Here is a 22546-nt window from a genome sequence, read left to right on the forward strand (position 1 = left end):
CTGCAGAGGTGCTCGATCTGTAATACAAATAATTCAAAATTTGTACGTATTAGGTCAGTGATAGTTATAATTAGTTAGATATTTTATTAATAATGAAAATAAATATTATGATTAAACATTAGTATGTAAAACAAGAGTAATTAAAACACCTATTATTAATAACGAATCGTATGAACAACAAAGATGAAAGGCCAAAGAGTCAAAACATTTGTACTGTAGAATGTTGATGTAATACACAAAAATAAGATTAATAAACAGATATTTATGCAAAAAAATGGTAGTGCTTTCATTTGGATTTGGATCGTCGAGAGTAGCAGTCGCCAGTAATGAGAGCAGACCTTTAGTGTTGTACAAAACCTCAAACGCTCAGGTCGCAGAGCCAGTTTCCCTTCGAAGAAGATCGATTACATCATCCTGTTGGTGGTCGCTTGCATTGGAGCAAAATACAACGGAAAATGGACAACAATGTGAAACATTATGCAAAATCAGCCCTTCTGATGGCTCTCAGAGATGAAATGAATCACGCAAACTATGCACTTCTTACACATCTTTCATAAAATGTGTGTGCTATATTTATTCTCTTCTCTACGTACCATGGTACGCACTCATTCTCAAAGCAGGATTTTCTGCGCAAGCGGCAGAAATGGGAGCTGTTAGAAATGATGTGCATTTGCCGAATGTACTGCGTTACGTTCTGTTCATGTCTCACTCATTAAAGTATGAGGTCACAAAATCTTACACTGTGCAATCTTTTCTATGCACATTTGCTGGGCACAGCTTACTGCGCACTTATCATTTGTCGTTCTGTGTGGTATATCTGAGCTGGTGTGAATCAGCAGTTTTGATTCAAATGCATTCTCATTTCATTATATGATATGTTTTATATGTTCATTGGGTTTATGACATTAACACAATAAAAATAGATTTCCAAATCAAAGCTGACTGTATCTAAAGCGTACGTAGTAGATATTATTATACGCAAGGATGGCTTTTATCGTATCAAAGAACGTTCACTGGCAACTCTTCAACGATTGAATCAGTGCCATCAAAGAGAGTTGAAAATCATCGCAACAACAAAAACCCGGCATGGCTCATTTAACATAGAACCGACACCAGTGCGAGAGCGAATTTCTCTCGATGACATTTCTGAGAATCAAAGGTTAGCACGCTGCTGTGGGGATCCTCTCTGAAGCAACAAACGGTCGGATCGCGAAACGAGAATAAGCGACCGTTTGTTGCTACACAGAAGATCCCCACAGCAGCGTGCTAACCTTTAATTCTCAGAAATGTCATCGAGAGAAATTCGCTCTCGCACTAGTGTCGATTCTATGTTAAATGAGCCATGCCGGGTTTTTGTAGTTGCGATGTTTTCCAACTCTCTTTGATGGCACTGATTCAATCGTTGAAGAGTTGCCAGTGAACGTTCTTTGATACGATAAAAGCCATCCTTGTCTACCGGATTGAAAATGTTGTATGCAATATAGATAGCAATATAGCAGCTTCTGTCAAATTTTCGGCAATCACCAACACTGAGGCTAACATTTACGTATATTTAGCCTTATTTGTTCACAGAATGCATTTAACTTTACACATAGCAAGAAAAACAGTGTTTGTTGAATGTTGCTTCTTACATATGTTTACACTTATTTTCTGCGTGCAGCATAGAGAGGATTTATCAGTTTGCAAAAATTGATTGTTAAAGAAAATCTGTATTTTTTTTTGTGAAAATGGCGATAAGAATGCTATCAAAAAGTGAATTCGAGAACAAAACAAGTAGTAAGCGGGAATGGAAATAGTTCATACGTTTCATATTGCAATTTGTGTGACGTTGGAGCGAGACCTCTGAAATGTGATACTATTTTTAGTTTATCGAGACATATAATACTTAAGAATAAGGAAAAAGCAGAGGAATACGGTTTGCTTACGAACGACGAAAATGTTGAAAAATAAATGAACGGATTAGAAACCCCGGAAAATTTACTATAAGGATGGATAAACATATTTTTATTACGTCGCTAGTGCAATGGATTGGAGGAGGACACTATGCTATGGTAGAGCGGTTTAGTAGAAATACATCCGAAAATATTTACGAAGAAATTACAAAAGTGATGGATAAATTTGATATAGATATTAAACAACTATATTAAATTACTACTGATAATGGTTCCAATTTTGTGAGGGCTAACCGGTTACTGAGAGAAGCACAGAAAGAGCACATGGGAAGATCAACAAATATGAATTTAGAAAACCAATCCGATAATGAAGACTTCGAAGAAGATAACTTAGACGAGATAGAACTGAACAAAAATGGATCTCCAGAGCAACCAAAGTAAGTATATAGAGTATTTTTTTGTAATGAATTTAATAAATTTTGATGAAAAGCTCAGTAGTATAGCATACTGTCTAAATTATAATAAATGTCCATATTTTATTATTGTTGTTAATATTTTGAGGAGTTAAATTTCGAACTATGACCGGTAAATCCAACACAGTATGCTGATCGACACATTCATCACCAATTAAACAATATTGTATGGTGGCTCGATGTGATATTTGTTTTATTTTGTTTTCAATGTATGTTTGAAATAGCATCACAATAGATCCTAAAATAATTATTTGAAGCTATTCAAAGTACATAAAATTAAATTAAAATATTAATGAGTTTCACACGACATGTACATCAATAGTAATTAATAAATATTATAAAATCAATTTTTTTTATGAAATTGGAAATCACAACCGCTGTAAAAATCAAATGATTATCTATGTATTTTTATGCATCGTTCAGTTTCAGATTCAACAAAATTATTTTGTCGAGCTTGTAAATGACTTTGTATATATATTTTTATTGCAAAGTTTGTTCGGTTTAACATTTTGCTTTGTACAACAATCGTTTTATTCATATGGATGGAATGTAAAAATATATTCGTGTTTGTTTTAATAAAGGCTTGATTACTGAATAATATTTTTGAGCAAATTTCAATTTAATCTACAATGCAATTTTGACGTTACAGTACCATTGAATCTGATGCTACTAACGTTCCTGAATTCTCTAGAGCAGAACTAAGTCGGTTCAGCCATCTCTGAAAAAAGTGAGTGCATATTTTTTTCATATATTTGGTACATATCATCCTATAACTCCGTAACCGGAATTCGGATTGGAATGAAATTCAATAGCAGGCTATGGGACCATGAGACCTTTCATTTGAATCTTAGTTTGTGAAAATCAGTTCAGCCATCTCTGAGAAAAGTGGGTGCATATTTTTGTTACATACATACACACATACACACACAGACATTTGCTCAGTTCGCCGAGCTGAGTCGAATGGTATATGACATTTGGCCCTCCGGGCCTCGGTTAAAAAGTCGATTTTAACAGTTATTGCATAGCCTTCCTATATGAGAAAGGCAAAAAAACACATTTAAATATGAAAATGTGCACACCTCTATTTGGGCATCATGCTCAATTAGTTTTGACATTTCACTTCTGGGTGCACGCTAAACGCAAACTATTAAATATTACTGAACTAAAAGCCTTTTCCGTCACGAGATGGTGTTACTGTGATTTCTTTTTCGATTTGTATTGAATTCGTTAAAGTGATCCATATTAATATATAATATATTTGCATTTCGGCACCCTAAGCCTTGTGATAAACACAGCTCTAAAACACGACTAGGCATGATAGAACGTACATCGAACATGGTCTTTGGATTTAGATCTGAAGTATGATACGTACTCTTCTATTGGTTATAAAGAGTTAGGTGATCAAACAAATAGGTGTTTTCCTACTATTTGTTCTACATACCGATCTATGCTGTCTGTGTTATTAACATTGTAATATTAACATTGTAAATTTGTAATCGTAAAAGGCAAGCAATACCATGGAAGAAGAGAAAACTAACAAATAAAACTTTTTAATAAGCTAGATGAAAATAAATAAGAAATCATTTTGCCGTCAAATGATGAAAAATTTTTTGAAAAGAACTGTTTATTGAATGAAGAGATAATTTAGTTCAATGGAGTAACCAGATGTGAAACGTTGAAAAAATCTGATAACTGTAAAAAGAAACTTCTGCAATTGTTGGCTTTTACGACTTGAAAGCAGAAACCCAGTGGATACATTCTTAGTTGAGTTGTGTTTCCCGCCTAATTCCACAATGATAATTAGGCCTATCAATCTCCTAGTGGGCCCCAGCTCCTATCATCGGAAAGATCCCTTATTTGTCATATAAGCACTAAACCAAGCATCATACAGCCTGTTTAGTAAGAAAATGTGTGGGTTCGATTGGCGTCACCCGGTGCATACGTGTTCCCATACAATGCCATCTTTTTCACGTACATACGAATTGAAATATGCATCCGATGATAAAATCATAACCCAATTTATGTTTTCAATATCGTATCTTATTGAATGAAATTATTACTAATGAAAAACGACACCCAAGTAGCATATTATGTTACTGTTCTGTATTTTTCTACTGATTGTGCAATTTATCAAGCTAGTTTATATCACTATTTTAGTGACTGTTGTGTTATGGAAAAAGCGCAATTTTTCTGTGCTGTGCAACATATCGTTGAGTTCTTCTTTTATTACAAATATTTTTCACAACAGTTGTGCAACTTATACAACAACTAATACGTCGATCCCATCACATAGGCAGTTATAATATCTGCGAAACAACTGCTCTTAACACAAACATGAATCTTGTAAAATAATCTGCACATTAAAAAATGATGATGGTAATAATATTGATAATATTGTAGAATCGTTTTTAGTATCAGTAGGATCGTAGTACTAGTTATTCAATGACTCTGTACGCTATGAATCGGCTGCGAATGTTTTATTGAATTTGAAAAATCTCGAAATGAATTTTACTTGAATGTTTTCAAATATGGCATCGATGGTAACAGTGAGTTGAATAGAAAATGTTTCATTCAACGTAATGACTGATATTATCTATATAAGTAACTATGATGAACTTAACTTTACTTTCAATACCTTTAAAAAGTGATGTCAGGTCTGCTCATTTTTTTCGCGAGATGAAAACCGAATACAAATTGTCTCATTGATTTTTGTTTTCATTGCGCATGTAATGCTGTATTTCTTTTACTTTTATAATAATATTCTCATGTCTGCAATTTTTGCTTTCATTTCAAACAGATGAATCTTGGACAACTTTTTTGCAAGTTTTGAATTTTATATCATTGTTTTTCTAAAACAAAAGAAAACTGCACTTGAACTAAATGGTGACGAGGGATGTAGACGAAGTGAGCTCACCATCACAAGCTTAGAATTCGAATACGAAAATGAATCGAAAAAGTACTGTACCGGTATTTAAAAATAATTTTTTTTTCAAAATTTACTTATTAACAAATGACGTTCATTGGATTAATGTTCTTTTCGATGAATAAACAGCCACAATTTACAGTCATTTATTAAACTTTGATTGATGACTTTTCTGAAAAATAGATATTGAAACAGTACGGTATGATTCTATAGATCGAAAAAAATAAATTTACCTAAGGTGACCCTTCTTCTAGACTTTACCGCTCTCCAGACTTTCAAATTTTTTATAGCTGTATCAAATGTTGGTATTCAATGGATTACCATTTAAAAGACGTATACAAAATTCATCTAATTTTTTCGATCCTTGTTTTTGACTCTTTTTCTGTTGTTAATTTCTGGAATTGTTAACGATATTTTTTTAAATATTCGTACTTTCCTGAATTTTGTAGCTGGAATGAGTGGCAATCTGCAGCTTTAAACAAATGCAACGTTTAAGAATTTCAAGCACATCCTAAAAGATAGATGAACTATATATAGTCAAGTCGTACATTTATACGATTAAATTGCCATAAAAGAATCACGCTAAAATCAAAATATATTAAAATGCCACGAGAAAAGATATTATATTAAATCTTTCCAGTACTCTGTAGTAATTGCAAACAACAAATTTGAAAATTATTTCTAATTTTGTTTTCTATTACTTACACTTATTTTCGTTTAAGCGAATCTTATATAGCTACTAACAGTCTGATTACTTTATGCCCTACGTCCATCATGTACAAACATCTGTAGATTTTCCTTATATTATATACGCTCTGAAACTACCAGTTCTTGATCGAAAATAAAACATGCTAGTACATCAAAAATTTACGGTCACCACAAATCCGTCGAATAATAAATGAAGATAAAGAATTTTTTTGTTTTTCGTGGATTCACTTGCAGGTCCATTTTCATACTGAGCAATCTGAAAGCCGAAAAACGTCTTGCAACCGGTCCACACACTGCTTTCAGAATCAGTAGGATGCATGAACGTTGGCCATATTCATCTCATTCACCGCCAAACCAATGTGGCATATAGCGTATTTGGAAAAAAGTAGATACACTGCATTGGGAGGTGGTCTGCTACAGAGGCAGCACTCACAAAAAACAACACTATCCTGAGGCAAAAAAAAAAAACGCGCAACGTAACGCATTATAAAAAAAAAACACCACCCGGTATTCGGATGAATTGGCATGTGCTGGTCTGCCACGGCCGGATCAGCCACAACCGAACCGAGCAAAATGAAAAATTAAGCTGAAATCCTTGCTCTTTACCTATGCGCTTGTTTTCCGTTGTATATTTCTGTAATATTATTGGAGCGGTGGGATGTCATGTTTTATGCTCATGACGATATGGATTCGAGTGCTTTGCTACCTTGAATAATTTTCCTCCTGTTATTTCAGCCTCAAATACGACATGATAACGTGTGCTTTGGTTGTAGCTGCAATGCAGCTGCTGATGCTTTGCATGCAGCTCGTTTGTACAAGTTATGTGTTCGTTACTTGCTGGAATCTTCTAACCAGCAGCACATTGGATGGCCAAACCCGCTTCTGCCTCGGATCATACGATAGAATGGGTCATCAGGGATGGGAACAAGAATTATGACCGGCCGAAATAGTCCTCGAATCCATAGGACTTCAAAGTTATAGTAGCCTGAGGACCCGCGAGCAAGCGAGGATGATAATAATCATTATGGCATCGTTCGGTCGCCAATGTCGTTATCTCGTGTATAGTCGTATAACTGCGTTCTGCTTGCGCCGTACCGTCATTACTAAATGCTATTATTATTATTACCAACATCTAAACTCTCAACATATTATGTTTATGTACTACGGGGAGGAACAGGATTCACTCCCTGTTTGGTTACCATTCAAAATTCGCGTGCTTGTCTAAGTCGTAGTGATGTTCATATTTCCCCGAAACATTTTTGTTGTCCTAAAAAATAATACTGAAATCTAAGAATAGAAAAAATAGACTATTTTTGTGAAAACTGTTATCAGTTGAAATCAATTTGTAAAGATCGCAAATTGCCTGTGTACGTACTTGTTTTCGAATGTGTGTTTGAATGTGTGAGGAAACAACAAATATTGTCAATCATTTTTCTCTGAGATGGCTGGACCGATGAACATGATCAGATTTGTAAAATTAGTCATACTGCTGAGTTTTTTTATTCGATTTCCGGTTGCGAATCTCCTACATGTGTTGAGCAAATGAATAAAATATCTCAATTTTCTAAGTGATGTCAGTGCATCGATTTCCTGAAATGGTTAGTCCAATGATTGAAAGATCACTTAAGCTTAAACTCCTCGAAAGCTTTACAGTAAAATATTTGACAACATATCGAAATAAATCAAGCAGTTCATCTGGGTTCGATTCCCAACCACACATATAGTATCAGAATTGCTCTCAAGCTCTTATTACACAAACCATGTCTATATGAAACTTTTAAAAGGATTTGAAATTTTGAAGTTTTTAATAAATATTAAACAATCTAGCAATAGTGTAAAGTATAGCATCATAACATTCCTCATTTAAGATAATTAAATGCTAGTTTCATTATTAAATGGGATTTTCCCTAGAGTATAAAAATTGTAACATTTACATCATTCCGAGGTATTTGACGTAATTTAAGTGTATTCGTTAATTTGTTCACATATTATTTTTCGATCTTCCCCAGCTATAGAGAAAAGATGGCATCATTTCCCCCAAGTTGGAGGCAGATATATGGAAACCATTTGCCTGCCACATTCTCCCTATGCAACTCAACCCCGGTCCTGTAACGAAAAACCAAAGTAAAATTGTGCGTTTATATTGAGGGGAGTGATCATTTGGCATGAAAACGAGTAATAATCGAAATGGAATCGTAAATCACAACAGTATGCGAAAAGCTATGTCGACGGATTCGCTTAGGGATCGTTCATGAACCACGTATACAAAAATTTGAAACTCTTTAACCCCCCGTACTCTCTTGGAGACTTTCCAACTATACACCCCCCTCCTTCTTTAAAAGTGAAAATGAGTTTTTTAATTCCTCTGAGGAAATTCAAAAAAACATCCTCTAAAATTTTAGCTAAGTTTTTGAGAACGCTTCAAAACAGTGTTACTAATAAACATAATCAAAAGTAGTGTCAACTCTTCGCTAATATCGTCAAACATATCAAGAACAGTACTCAGCCCAACAACGAGGCAATATGTTGTTTAACCTTTTTCAAGCATTAGTCAATAGCATATCGAAAACAATAGCCAGTATGCTGTTCACGTTGTTCAAATGAAATGTGTCGGTTGGTGTTCGGACATTTCATCTTCATACCTGGTGAGACAATCAAGGGTGATCGATGAAATTGAATGTTGGTGTACTTAGTGTTACTAGAAATACTTAAAAAGTGTTCTTGACAAATTTTGTTTTCTAACGAGATGAGACCAGACGCCACACAGCGAGCGCCACAATATACTGTTTGAGTTGGAAGTTAGATAGTTAACAGTTCGGCTGAAAAGTTCGTTTCGTTTAATAGAAACACACATTTTTTTTGCCAAAATTCGTTTTTATTATTCAACATAATTGCCATCAGAGGCGATACAGCGATTATAGGGATCTTCCAACTTTTCGATACCATTTTTGTAGTACGATTTGTCCTTTGCCTCAAAATGGGCCTCAGTTTCAGCGATTACCTCTTCATTGCTTCTAAATTTTTTATCAGCGAGCATTCTCTTGAGGCCTGAGAACAGGAAAAAAGTCACTGGGGGCCAAATCTGGAGAATACTGTGGATGAGGGAGCAATTCGAAGCCCAATTCGTTAAATTTCAGCATGGTTTTCATCGACTTGTGACACGGTGCATTGTCTTGATGAAACAAAACTTTTTTCTTCTTCTAATGAGGCCGTTTTTTTTAATATCGTCCTTCAAACGCTCTAATAACGCTATATAATAACTTTCTTTGCGTTTCGCCTTCGGCTCGTCAGTGCTTAAAGCAGTTCAAGTAGAACTGCCATCTCCGCCTAGCAGTCCAACTTGAACCGCTAAGCAGACGCAAAGTCCACACTACTTATGTGACCCTTTAAGGATATAACACTAGGTGCCATATCCTATCTGACGTCTCGGGCGTAAACGAATGACGACTGGCTACTGGTCGCCGCAGAGTTTGAACATTTAGGGGTGAGAAAGCTTTGTGCAAAATGGGTGCCGCGTGAGCTCACAATCGATCAAAAACAACAACGAATTGATGATTCGGAGCAGTGTTTGGAGCTGTTATATCGAAATAAAACCGATTTTTTTCGTCGATATATAACAATGGACGAAACATGGCTCCATCACTTCACTCCGGAGTCCAATCGACAGTCAGCTGAGTGGACTGCACGCGATGAACCGAACCCAAATGTGGAAAGACTCAACAATCGGCCGGTAAGGTTATGGCGTCTGTATTTTGGAATTTGCATGGTATAATTTTCATCGACTACCTTGAAAAGGGAAAAACCATCAACAGTGACTATTATATAGCATTATTAGAGCGTTTGAAGGACGAAATTAAAAAAAAAACGGCCTCATTAGAAGAAGAAAAAAGTTTTGTTTCATCAAGACAATGCACCGTGTCACAAGTCGATGAAAACCATGCTGAAATTGAACGAATTGGGCTTCGAATTGCTCCCTCATCCACCGTATTCTCCAGATTTGACCCCCAGTGACTTTTTCCTGTTCTCAGACCTCAAGAGAATGCTCGCTGATAAAAAATTTAGAAGCAATGAAGAGGTAATCGCTGAAACTGAGGCCTATTTTGAGGCAAAGGACAACTCGTACTACAAAAATGGTATCGAAAAGTTGGAAGATCGCTATTATCGCTGTATCGCCTCTGATGGCAATTATGTTGAATAATAAAAACGAATTTTGGCAAAAAAATGTGTGTTTCTATTAAACGAAACGAACTTTTCAGCCGAACTGTTAACTATCTAACTTCCAACTCAACCAGTATATTGTAGCGCTCGCTGTGTGGCGTCTGGTCTCATCTCGTTAGAAAACAAAATTTGTCAAGAACACTTTTTAAGTATTTCTAGTAACACTAAGTACACCAACATTCAATTTCATTGATCACCCTTGATTGTCTCACCAGGTATGAAGATGAAATGTCCGAACACCAACCGACACATTTCATTTGAACAACGTGAACAGCATACTGGCTATTGTTTTCGATATGCTATTGACTAATGCTTGAAAAAGGTTAAACAACATATTGCCTCGTTGTTGGGCTGAGTACTGTTCTTGATATGTTTGACGATATTAGCGAAGAGTTGACACTACTTTTGATTATGTTTATTAGTAACACTGTTTTGAAGCGTTCTCAAATACTTAGCTAAAATTTTAGAGGATTTTTTTGAATTTCCTCAGAGGAATTAAAAAACTCATTTTCATTGCTATATATATATATATATATATATATATATATATATATATATATATATATATATATATATATATATATATATATATATATATATATATATATATATATATATATATATATATATATATATATATATATATATATATATATATATATATATATATATATATATATATATATATATATATCCCCCAGAAAGTCGACGTGGTTTGTGAATGACCCCTCAGCGAGGCGAGTCGTGTTCCGTGGTTTTATCAAACGGTAGTATTCGGTTCGAGCAAGAGGAGAGTAAAGCAATGGCTCCACAGAGTGTCATCTCGACAGAAATAACACAGCAGCATCGCGATATGGAGCGCCACACTTGGTGGTACAGGAATGAGTCGTAGAACCAACAGAGTGGCTTCGTCATAACTATCTCTGACGCTGGAAGCAAAAAATCATAATTTCACATACTGCTCGGTAAGTTATATTGTTTATATCTGTGTTTTCACAACAGTTTGTTTTTCCAGCAACGTGAGAAGATGCGTGCAGTAGAGAAGGCAGTTGTTAAAAAATGATATTGGTTGTGTTTAATTATTTTCTGAATCTTTTATTACATGGGTAGATAGACTTATACCTGTGATTTAAAATATTCTCTGAAAATATCATAACAGCGAATTGTTAGTATTTAATTCTTTTGTGCAGATTGTTGCTCACAAAAAAAATTCATTTAATAGGTGACCTAATCCCACAAACGCGCCGTTCATAAAGACCTAATTTGTCAAATGACAGAAAATTACATTTGTAATGACGTAGTGTTGGATTAGCAAGGATTTTACTTATTTCGACTGTAATTTGCATTCGACTACCAAGTACAACTGTATGAATTTATGCGCGGATACAAATCCATTGCTGGTACCATGATTAAAAAATCATGAAAATCATGAAACCTTACTTTATGAGACCATGCCAATTACTGATGATTTTGTGAGCAATTCACATAAAAATTTTCATGATTAAAATTATTTTGCTCATAATATTTTTAATAATACACAGTTCGAAAAATTCTTGTGATTTTATATATTATCAGATGCACATAAATGGAGCGTCATATTTCACACACGTTTGATCTCATGAGTAGACATGTTTCATGATTTCCTAAATATGCTGTCAGAAATTTTTACGTCGGAGATTTTACATTAGAAATTTTTATTTCAAAAACTGTTGAGCAGTTTCGAGTAATTTTTCAAGCATTTCTATCGAACAGTTTGATCAACCACCGCGATATTGTAGCTGTTTATCATTATTTGTGGAGAGAAGTGTAGTGTTTCTTCTCTACTTCTTTCATGTATTTTGTCATCGACGCATTTCTAACCAGTCCGTAATCTCAAAATTACGTGTTTGAATAGTGTCGTTAATTTAATTCTGATTTTTATGATCATAATTTTGAAGGGTGGTATTATTAGTACGATGATCCGATAAATTAGATTGAGTCTGCTCACAAAATTCTCTATCATATTGTAAGGACTTACTGTACTGTTTTGAAAAAAACTGAGCATATATACTCAAAAGGTATTTCTTATATGTAACTAACTCTAATGAAACGATTTTTGTTAGTCAGAATAACCGGCAATGGATTCATAACTGTTACATAACTTTTCATGAAAAAACGCTCTACTTATGTGCATTTGTTCGAATTGTAGTTGATTACAAACCCCTAAAAATTAGGTTACAAATGGTTTCAATAACCGCACGAATTGTTTCATACGAATCAAACCCCATATTCCCTTTTTTGAATTCTCAGTTGAATTTCGATCTACATTCCCGACACAGGTCAAATGTGTTGTACCAAATTTTCTCTTCATTATGTATTCGGTTCCATTATTCCATTTACATATAAATGAAATGGGCGCACTTGACAAGTTATTCTTAACTAGAAACACAACTTTAAGATGGGGAGAAATCGAAGGTTCATTATGAAAAAGTGTTCTGATTAAAATCCTTTTTTCAATTTCTCTGAAGGAAGTTAGAAGTTAGAAACCCACTTGATTAAAATCTTTATAATTTATTTCGTTTCAATCAAAAAATAATAATCTAAATAAATGCTAAAACCTTTTCCAAGAATTACAGAATTAGTGCTATAAAAATAATTTCCCGAATTTCGAAATAAAAAGAAGCGCATTTTTTTTAAATATTTGACGTTGATTTGATTAGATTTTACCTTTTTTTAAAAGCATAAAGAATAGTTGTTGCTAATTGAAGGTCTTCCTGCATGTACTTACGCTATTGTTTCCGATTTTGGATTTGATGATTACTTTCCAAGTTATACAAACTTTGAAGTAAAAAATTGCATTTTTGACAATATCTGTCGCAATTGAAATTGTAAACTAAATAAGTTTTGAGACTTAAATTTTACACAGTAATAACTACCCAGTAAGCCATCCCATATGGCGCATAAAGAATTCATTTCTTCGGAGAAGTTATAAACCATATTACTAAAAGGAAACATGCCGAACATATAAACTCTTTAAAATGGATTGATGTCGAGATATAAAGCATTGTTTATCGGGGGCCCCAAAGTCTAGTTTTATCTTTTTTACCTCTTTTGTACATATATAAAATTCACTGAAACTTTGGAAAACGAACTGAGTAAATGTCTGTGTGTGCAAAATAAAGAGTCGTGAATCTCAACCAGTGGCCCGGGTTGGCGGTTTAATGCATAGGACGCTGGTATTCTAGCCAGTTGTCGTACGTTCGAGTCCTGATCTGAAAGGATTCTTAGTGTCAGTAGGATCCATAGTACTAGCCATGCAATGACTCTGTACACTAAGAATCGGCTGCGAAGTCTGTTGAAGCAGAAAGGCCAAATTCCACAAAAGGAAGACTTTGCTTTGCATGAATCTCAGAGATGGTAGGACCGATTTTGGCCTAGATAGTTGCAAATGAAAAGTCTTTCTGGAATCATGTCGCTATTGGTTTTGTTTTTGGATCTGATGATTACTTCTTGAATCATACTAACTTTTATGTTCGAATTAGCAGTTTTTTGACAATATCTGTCGCAATTGACCTTGAAAACTAAATGAAGTTTCAAATTTAGATACCTCCTCGTAATACCAACCAAACGACTCGTAGATTGTAAGCAAATTTTCATATCCCTCAAATATATTCAAAAAATATGTTTATTTATTGAAATTGTACTGAATATTTTAAAAATTATTATGTCGTATTTATCAATATCAATATCTATCCAACAAGCTTTAGATTGCTAAAAGCGATTCATTTGTAACAGAGATATCGATAGTTGTGTATAGGCGACTTTTCCTCTTATTCCAGCAGTAGAAGTTTTACGCGCTTGGTGATAAAGTGATGTTCCGGAGTAAAGTAAAACACGATTTTCAATACAATTGCTGGAAAAGAACAACTTCTTACACCCTTATACCAATCGAGATAAGCAAATTTGTGTGTGAAAAATAATTTATATGATTTTTCTTGGGGATGGCTAAAATGATTTCTACAAAGTTAGACTCATATGAACAGCCCTATGCTCCTATATAAGGTGTCTGAATTACATTTATATCTGACTTCTGGTTCCGGAACTACAGGTTACTCGTAGATGGCTGAACCGATTTCGTACATCCAATATTCAAATGAAAGGTCTTGAGGTCCAATAAAAACTGCTTGTTTTTTAATCAGATCTGACTTCCGGTTCAAGAGGTACAGGGTGATCAGTGTAAAAACTGCACATAGATTTATCGGGTTCACAGATTTTCAAAAAGACCAAAAAAACTAGTCGGATATACTAGTCTCTGAATACCACTTCTAAAATTTAAGTCTTGGCATTATAATAATTTCGTGGAATTTGGCCTTTTTATTTCAACAGACTTTAATCCTATGACACTATGATTCCTTCCAGGTCCGGGCTTGAACATATGACAACTGGCTTGTAAGACCAGCGCCGTATGTATTGAACAGCCAACCCCGTTTCTGGAAGTACAATAAAAAATAACAAAAACTTTAAACTTCTACGTCTCATGGAATGTTTAATCGATTGTCACACGTTTAGATAAAAAGGAATAATTTCAAGGTTTCATACAGTTTCTATCTTCGATTTGTCTTGCAGTTCCAAAATTACAAGTGAGTGATTGAAATTTCAAACTGTCATTTAAAACGACGGTTGTTAAACTTATATTATATACACATCTAAACTTAGCCTAAGCGGTTCCTATTTTTTAAAATTATCACCATTTAAAGGGTAAGCAATTACATTCACACCAAATTTTTGGTACTAGAATTAATATCGAACTTCTAATGAAAAGTCACGATTTCAGCGATAATTTCAGTTTGCAAACTGAAATATCGACTACTGAGAATAGTTTGATTATCGGAAAAAGTTTGAAGTAACTGAAGAAAGATAAAGCATAGGAGAATAGGAAGACAGAGATATAGATTGGAAGAATAGTACTAAACGTGAGTACACCTGAAAAATCCAATGAAATCCATGATTTGTCAGGAAAATTTTTTATCTTACCATCAATAAACGGATTAGATATTCGGACACCACTCTTATTTCCATCATCCACACAACTTCAAAATTTTATTTATCTGAGTTCGGATAATGATGTAAAGAAGAATGACAAATTCGGTTGCTGCCGTAGCAGTACAGTAGAATCTAGCCAAGGTTCTTGCAACGTATGCAGCGGAAGCAATAACTCGCGAATGGTCCAGTGCAACAAATGCGATAACTCGTTCCATTTTGACTGCGTGGGGTTAAGTCAGGAAGTGGAAAATCGAGACTGGCTCTGTTCAGACTGCCATGAAAAGCAGCAAGCCAGAAACAAGGAATCCACAAAATCTGTTCCCTCGCCGTCACCGCCAGTAAGTATACATGCAACCATTGTTCCAACACCGCTACAAAATATGGTACCAGTTCCTATTGAAGCACCAGTGAGCACGTTTTCTGTATTTGTGCCAAACAAATCCGTCACATCGTCTATTGTAATAACGCTAAATACATATGTTTCTCAGGTTATGCAAAATGCGCACCCCATTCGCTTATGCCACCCCATTTACTGACATAGTGTTCGCATAAAACACTACATTTTTTGATGCCTCATCACATGTTAATGCCCTGAAACGTGTCGATACCGCCGGTTGCAAGTCGTATGTCAAATCCGTCGAGTTTTCTACTGCCGGGAGTGAATTATTATGATTGGTGTCGCACAGTGCCATCGAGTTTCTTTCAACCGATTCTGTCAGTGCCTAAACCAGTGAGTTCAACGACCATTGTTTCAACTGCAGGACAAATCAAGAAGTTGCGAAACTGCCGCAATCAAAGCTTCCCCCAAGAACCAAGAAGCATGTTTTGGAGGAAAACATGAGCAAGCATTCCAAGGCAAGTTCCCTAAGGTTCATCAAGCTGAAACAGTTAAAGGCACGGTTGCAGATTCTGCAAGAAGAACGGAAACAACAAGAAGCGGAAGAGGCAGCAGGCGCTAGTATATAAGTAATCGTAATCAGTTACTTGAGGAATGGGCTGAATCGTCAGCCGAACGAATGCAAGGATCAGCTTTCATTTAGAAGCTCTGCAACCAAGCAATCGAGCGTGTACCAGCGACAACCTGATAAACACTCCAAATTCATTCCCAATCAGCGGTCCACTCCGAGATAGGACACCTGCGGTATGAATAACGGTAACGGTATGAAGCTTACACAAAACCAAGTTGCTGCCCGACAAGCCGTGTCCCCAGAACTTCCAACATTCAGCGGATCACCGAAAGAATGGCCGTTATTCTACTCTACGTTCACGACAACCACTGATATGTGCGGGTACACTGCGGAGTAGAGCCTGATATGCTTGCAGAAGTGTCTAAACGATCGAAGCTTCTGATCTAGAAGAGTACTCGTACAACGTTGCGTTGTTACATGAATTGGTGGAGAAACTGCAGGCTTTAAGAAGGAATGGGCCAAACATTTTCGCAATTTACCGCGTATACATCTTGCGGCATTCGCGGAATGGTCATATATTCTAGCGGAGACAGTTTCACTGATCGCTAATTTATACGGTAGTGGATCCAAAGCTGCAGTTGGTGTCAGGAAAAGTTCAGCATTTGTCAACGCTCATAGTGAAAAAACGCCAAGTTACAAGTTGAATAATATAGATCGTCACGTAGAATCCACTCACTCTATAAACGAATCGAAGAAGTGCGTTGTTTGTAAGAGCAGTTGTTCAGGTTTGGATAAATGCCAGCGGTTTTCGGACGTTAGCTACAACGCGAAATGAGCGACGGTAAAAAAGTTCGGTTTATGCAGAAAGTGTCTACGAATACACAAAGGGCCGTGTAAATCAAAGCAAGTTTGCGGTAAGAACGGTTGTATCTTCAAGCACATCCAGCTTCTTCATAATAAATACTGGAAGGAACATTCGCCCAGAATCACGAAAACGTTGAATCGAAATCGTCAATGGTGACTTCGTAGCCCTTCTGTGCGGGAGTGCAACGTTCATCATAAGGGAACGAACAAAGGACTGTTCCAAGTTGATCTCGTAACTATCCACGGTCTAAGTAAATCAATCTAAACTTTCGCCTTTCTTGATGATGTATCGTCGCTGACTCTTTTTTACATTTTTAGCACAAGAACTGAAGCTGAAAGGAGCCATTGTGTCTTAAGTGGACCAAGCATGGATTGGAAAATGACTCACTGCAGATGGATCTTGAAGTTTCGGAAACCGGACAGGTTCATTGAAAATATCGCTTGGCAGGAGTACATACCTCGAGTCACTTGGATCTTTTCCATCAAACGGTGGATATGGATAAAATGTGTAATGATTGTTCATATCTTCGAGTAATTACACTCGAATCGTACGAAAACGCTCAGCCACGCCTCTTGATGGGATCGACAACGCCAACTTCAAACGGGATGATGTATCAGCCAATTGCTACGAAGACGCGTTTGGGCTGGATCGCCCACGGATCTCGAACGGGGGTCGATCACAGCCATAGTGTTCAGATATGTTCATGCAGTGAACGTTCGGATGAGATGTTGCAACAAGCAGTACACGAATACTTTTCTCTACATGGACTTGGAATCTACAGGCCAGAGAAACGATTACTCTCTTCAGCAGACCAACGCGCGATGCAGATTCTGCAGTCTGTGTTCCAGATGGCAAACGGGCGATATGGTGTGATTTCTTATGGAAATTTGACGGTGTGCAAATGCATAACAGTAAACCAATAACTTTGTGGCGTTTTCACTGTCTCTAAAAAAGAATGAAAAATCAGTCGGAGCTGGCGCAAGGACAGAAGGCTAAAATTCAGAATTATCACCGAAAGGAATACATAATGAATAGTAAACAAGGGATCTGGTGTACCCGGAGGGAGTGTCACGACCAGAGCTGCTAAATGTCACTGTCAACGAGCAACTTTGAACGACGAAGATTGGAAAGTTTATGTTACTGGACTGCTACCAACCAGGCTCTACCAATCGTCATATATTGAGTGTCTGAGAGCCAATCTGTCATAACTTAAATTCTCTTGATATTATACTCACCAGGACGCTCATTGATTGCCGATGCGATTGATATTATCTTCATTTCTCCTGTCACTGCTTGATTACGATGTGACTAAATATTAATCAAGCAGCATAAACATTGAATTAAATTCATGTACAATTACAAAGAACAATGAACTTTATAAATTTATGTTTATGTTAGTACTCTCATGGAATTTTTGTACTTCAACAGGGAATAGGAGAATGAGAGAGAGAACAAAATGCTTCACCTGTATTTGACTGAGTATACTTCTACTTGGTCATTGAACTATCGAGTATCTCATTTGACAGACGCTTTGATCGTACCGATTACAGTTGACGATGATTTTAGTCAGTCTGTCAAGGTCATTTGACATGACTGACAATTTGCAGCTCTGGTGACGACCCCTCGGTCGGTGCATCTTACTGTGCATTGCTCGGTCTACGTTTGCAGTGTATTCTACATTCTCGGACACTAACTCTCTGTCAGTGTCAAAATATCAAACTCGATGAATGGAAAGTTCAATTCAAACGGACAAAAAGTGGCAGTAATTTTGAGTTGCTATTTTTTATGTAAAGTTGTTAAACTTATATTATATATATATATATATATACATCTAAACTTAGCCTAAGCGGTTCCTATTTTTTTTAAATTATCACCATTCAAAGGGTAAGCAATTGCATTCACATTAAATTTTTGTACTAGAATTAAAATCGAACTTCTAATGAAAAGTCACGCTTGCAGCGATAATTTCAGTTTGCTAGCTGAAATATCGATTACTGAGAATCGTTAACCCTTAATTGCATGATTTTTCAAAAACATCCGGGAATTTTTTTTTCGATGATATAAGTGGTCCAGAACACGGGAAAAAACTAAAAAAACGACAAAACTACGCCTTCAGGAGTGAACAAACAGTCTGTCCCATATATGGGACTGAAAATCACGAAAATCAAAAGTTTATTCTAGTAAGTTAGAAAACAACCAAACAAAATTTTCATGTTATTTCGTAGAGTATAGAGTATAGAGCGTAACTGATTTTTTTTGAAAATAGAAGCAATCAGCTGTGAACGAAATGCTCTTTTTGTGTCAGGTAGATGCCGCTAACTCCTCTCGATATGAAAGGAATTCTATGAAATTTTTTGTGAGTTGAGAATGCCTCCCAAATATGGAACATAATGCAATGGGTGAAATATATACATTAAAACGCTTTGTAGATTTTTTTTTAAATGTGTGTCCCATATTTGGAACTTCATGCAATTAAGGGTTCAATTATCGGAAACAGTTTGAAGTAGCGGAAGAAAGATAAAGCAGAAAACACTCACTACCGATATTTTGTCCTTTATTTAACTAAACATAAACCCGTGTAGTTCCAAACTGCATAATTTCGCCTGATCTTGAGCGTAAACTTGCGTGAGCAACGACGATTCTTATATTTGCAAAGGTAAGCAAAGTCATGGCATTGCATTCCTTCTGAAGAGTTTGACCATTCTGTTTCATCAGACTTCGTAGCCGAATCTTAGCGTACAGAATCATTGCCTGGCTAATACTATACTGATCAAAATATTTCGTGAATTTACATCAATTTTCATGCACATATTTGGAGCAGGCAATTGAATGGAAAAATACTTACCAATTTTTCATATTATATATTATATTTTACTTTGAACATATTTATACTACATATAATAGAGTATATTTTACTTTGAAAGCAAAACTAATCGTTTTCTAAAATACACAGTCTTGTTCATTGAAAAATCAAAACATACAAAATAAATTTTTCGTCGAACATGGTTTTAAATCAGATTTTCGAATTTACTGATGTCTATTTCATGGTACATGTGTAAATTTTATTATATATTTTTCTTCGTACGGTCCTTTTGACACTAAGAATCCCTCCACATCGGGAATCGAACATTCGAACCGCCAATTCGGAGCAAAGATGTAAAATAACAAGATTAATGTGTTCATATATCATTCTACATTCTCTAAAATTAAAATTTTCTGAATAAAAAAATGCTCACACAGCTCGGCATTGGAATTCCTTTATTATTAAATTCGAAATAATTTTGCTGCGTATGTAATAGCACACATCTGTGCAAAAGGGGCATAATTTATGTCAATGTCATCACGCTCCAGGCCTTTAGCATCCTTTTTACTTTTATATAAATATATATATATATATATATATATATATATATATATATATATATATATATATATATATATATATATATATATATATATATATATATATATATGTATATATATATATATATATATATATATATATATATATATATATATATATATATATATATATATATATATATATATATATATATATATATATATATGTATATATATATATATATATATATATATATATATATATATAAAATAGGTATAGAATTCGCTCAAACTTTAGAAAATTTTTCCGAGGCCCGGAGGGCCGAATGTTATACACCAATCGATTCAGCTCGACGAACTGAACAAATGTCCGTGTGTGTGTCTGTATGTGTGTTGTCAACTAAGAGGTCGAGATCTCAGAGATGGCTGGACCTATTTTGATCAAACTAGTCGCAAATGAAAGATCTCCCCGTCACCCAGAACGCTATTGAATGGTTTTGAGATCGGATGTTTACTTTTTGAGTTATACGAAGTTTTAGTTGTAATTCCATAATTATATTGATTCAAATTACTTACAGCAATAAATGCTGGAACAACATTACTCCCATATACCATTCGACTCAGTTCGTCGAGATCAGTAAATGCGTGTGTGACAATTAATTTCACTCAATTTTCTCGGAGATGGCTAAACCGTTTTCTACAAACTCCGACTCATATGAAAAGTAGTATACTCCCAAACATGGTTCCTTAATTACGTTTGGATCCGACTTCTGATTGCGGAACCACAGGATGATATGTGAAACGAAATTAAAATAATGCAATTAACTGAACCGATCTTAGATTCAAATGAAAACTAAGAATCATCTATGATTCCAATGAGAGGTCCTAAAAACACATAAATTAATAAAGTTTATCGGGTTGGTAGATTTGGATAGTCGATTACCAAATAAATTTATTTCAGTTTAAGCGGTATTCGTTCTTGGATTCGGAACGACCTGGAAGGATTCTTAGTGTCAGTAGGATCCATAGTACTAGCCATGCAATGATTCTGTACACTAAGAATCGGCTGCGAAGTCTGTTGAAACAGAAAGGCCAAATTCCACAAAAGGAATGTAATGCCAAGACTTTGCTTTTCGGAATGTACCCCCAAATTTTAATTCGCACTACAATTTCTTAAAGATGTCTACACACTCCTCAGGTGAACTTAACTGATTTCGGCTACACCGATTTTAGAATTCAGGTTTCAGTATCGAATCGTTTCTCAAAACTCCATCATTTTCTCAAAAAGGCCAAATCGAACTTCAAAAACAAAAATTCAAATTAAAGGACTTAAGGTCCCAAACAAAATTGGTGAATTTTATCCGATTCTGGAATTACAGATGATGAGTTTTTAAAATTCATACCGTTATATAAGATGTAAATTGTTTGGCATATTAATTTATGGCCATTTGAATCATTTTGGGTCATGTTCATTTTGGGTGAATACCAGCCCTGGAAGTACCATAAATAATGACGAACTAATAACTCTTAAGTGGAACTTACTTCGTCATCTCATGGAATTTTGAATCGATTTTCACACGTTAAGATTGAAATTCGCTACGATTTCGACATTACAGGGTAATGAGTGATTAAAATCTCAATTTGCCGTTTAAAACGACGATAATTAAAATAATGAGAACTAAAACACCTAAGAATATCCATGCAAAAAACATATGCGGATTGATAAAAAAGGTATCATCTCACTGCTAGGTGGATTAATCACATTTTTTTTCTAAAGTGGTATAAAAAATGCGATAATGTTAATGATAACAATTATTATTAAGCTTTTAAAATATTTTTAGATTTATTATCGTGTTCTTTCTGAAACTGCTTTTACTTTTGATAACTAAAAATGAACGCAACGAAAAGTAATGTCCACACTGCAAAAAGCAATATGGGCAAAATAATACGACCATAAGATGGTACTCTCTGATGTGATTCAATGAATGGAAAACTCTTGTCATTCGTCGTATCCCACAATTTTCTCGGAAGGAATATTTAGAAACGTTGGTGAAGTTCAATACAAGCAAAGTTATATGAAAAAATGTACTGAACGCAAGTGCTTGCACCGAAGGTCGCGAACAAAAAGTTTGGAAAATTGTCCGCGAGGCTTGAAACGATTACCTCGGTGGCACAGTCGCTGTGTGTATTTACGA

Source organism: Malaya genurostris, chromosome 3 (assembly GCF_030247185.1).
Source record: "Malaya genurostris strain Urasoe2022 chromosome 3, Malgen_1.1, whole genome shotgun sequence".
NCBI classification, from domain to species: Eukaryota; Metazoa; Arthropoda; class Insecta; order Diptera; family Culicidae; genus Malaya; species Malaya genurostris.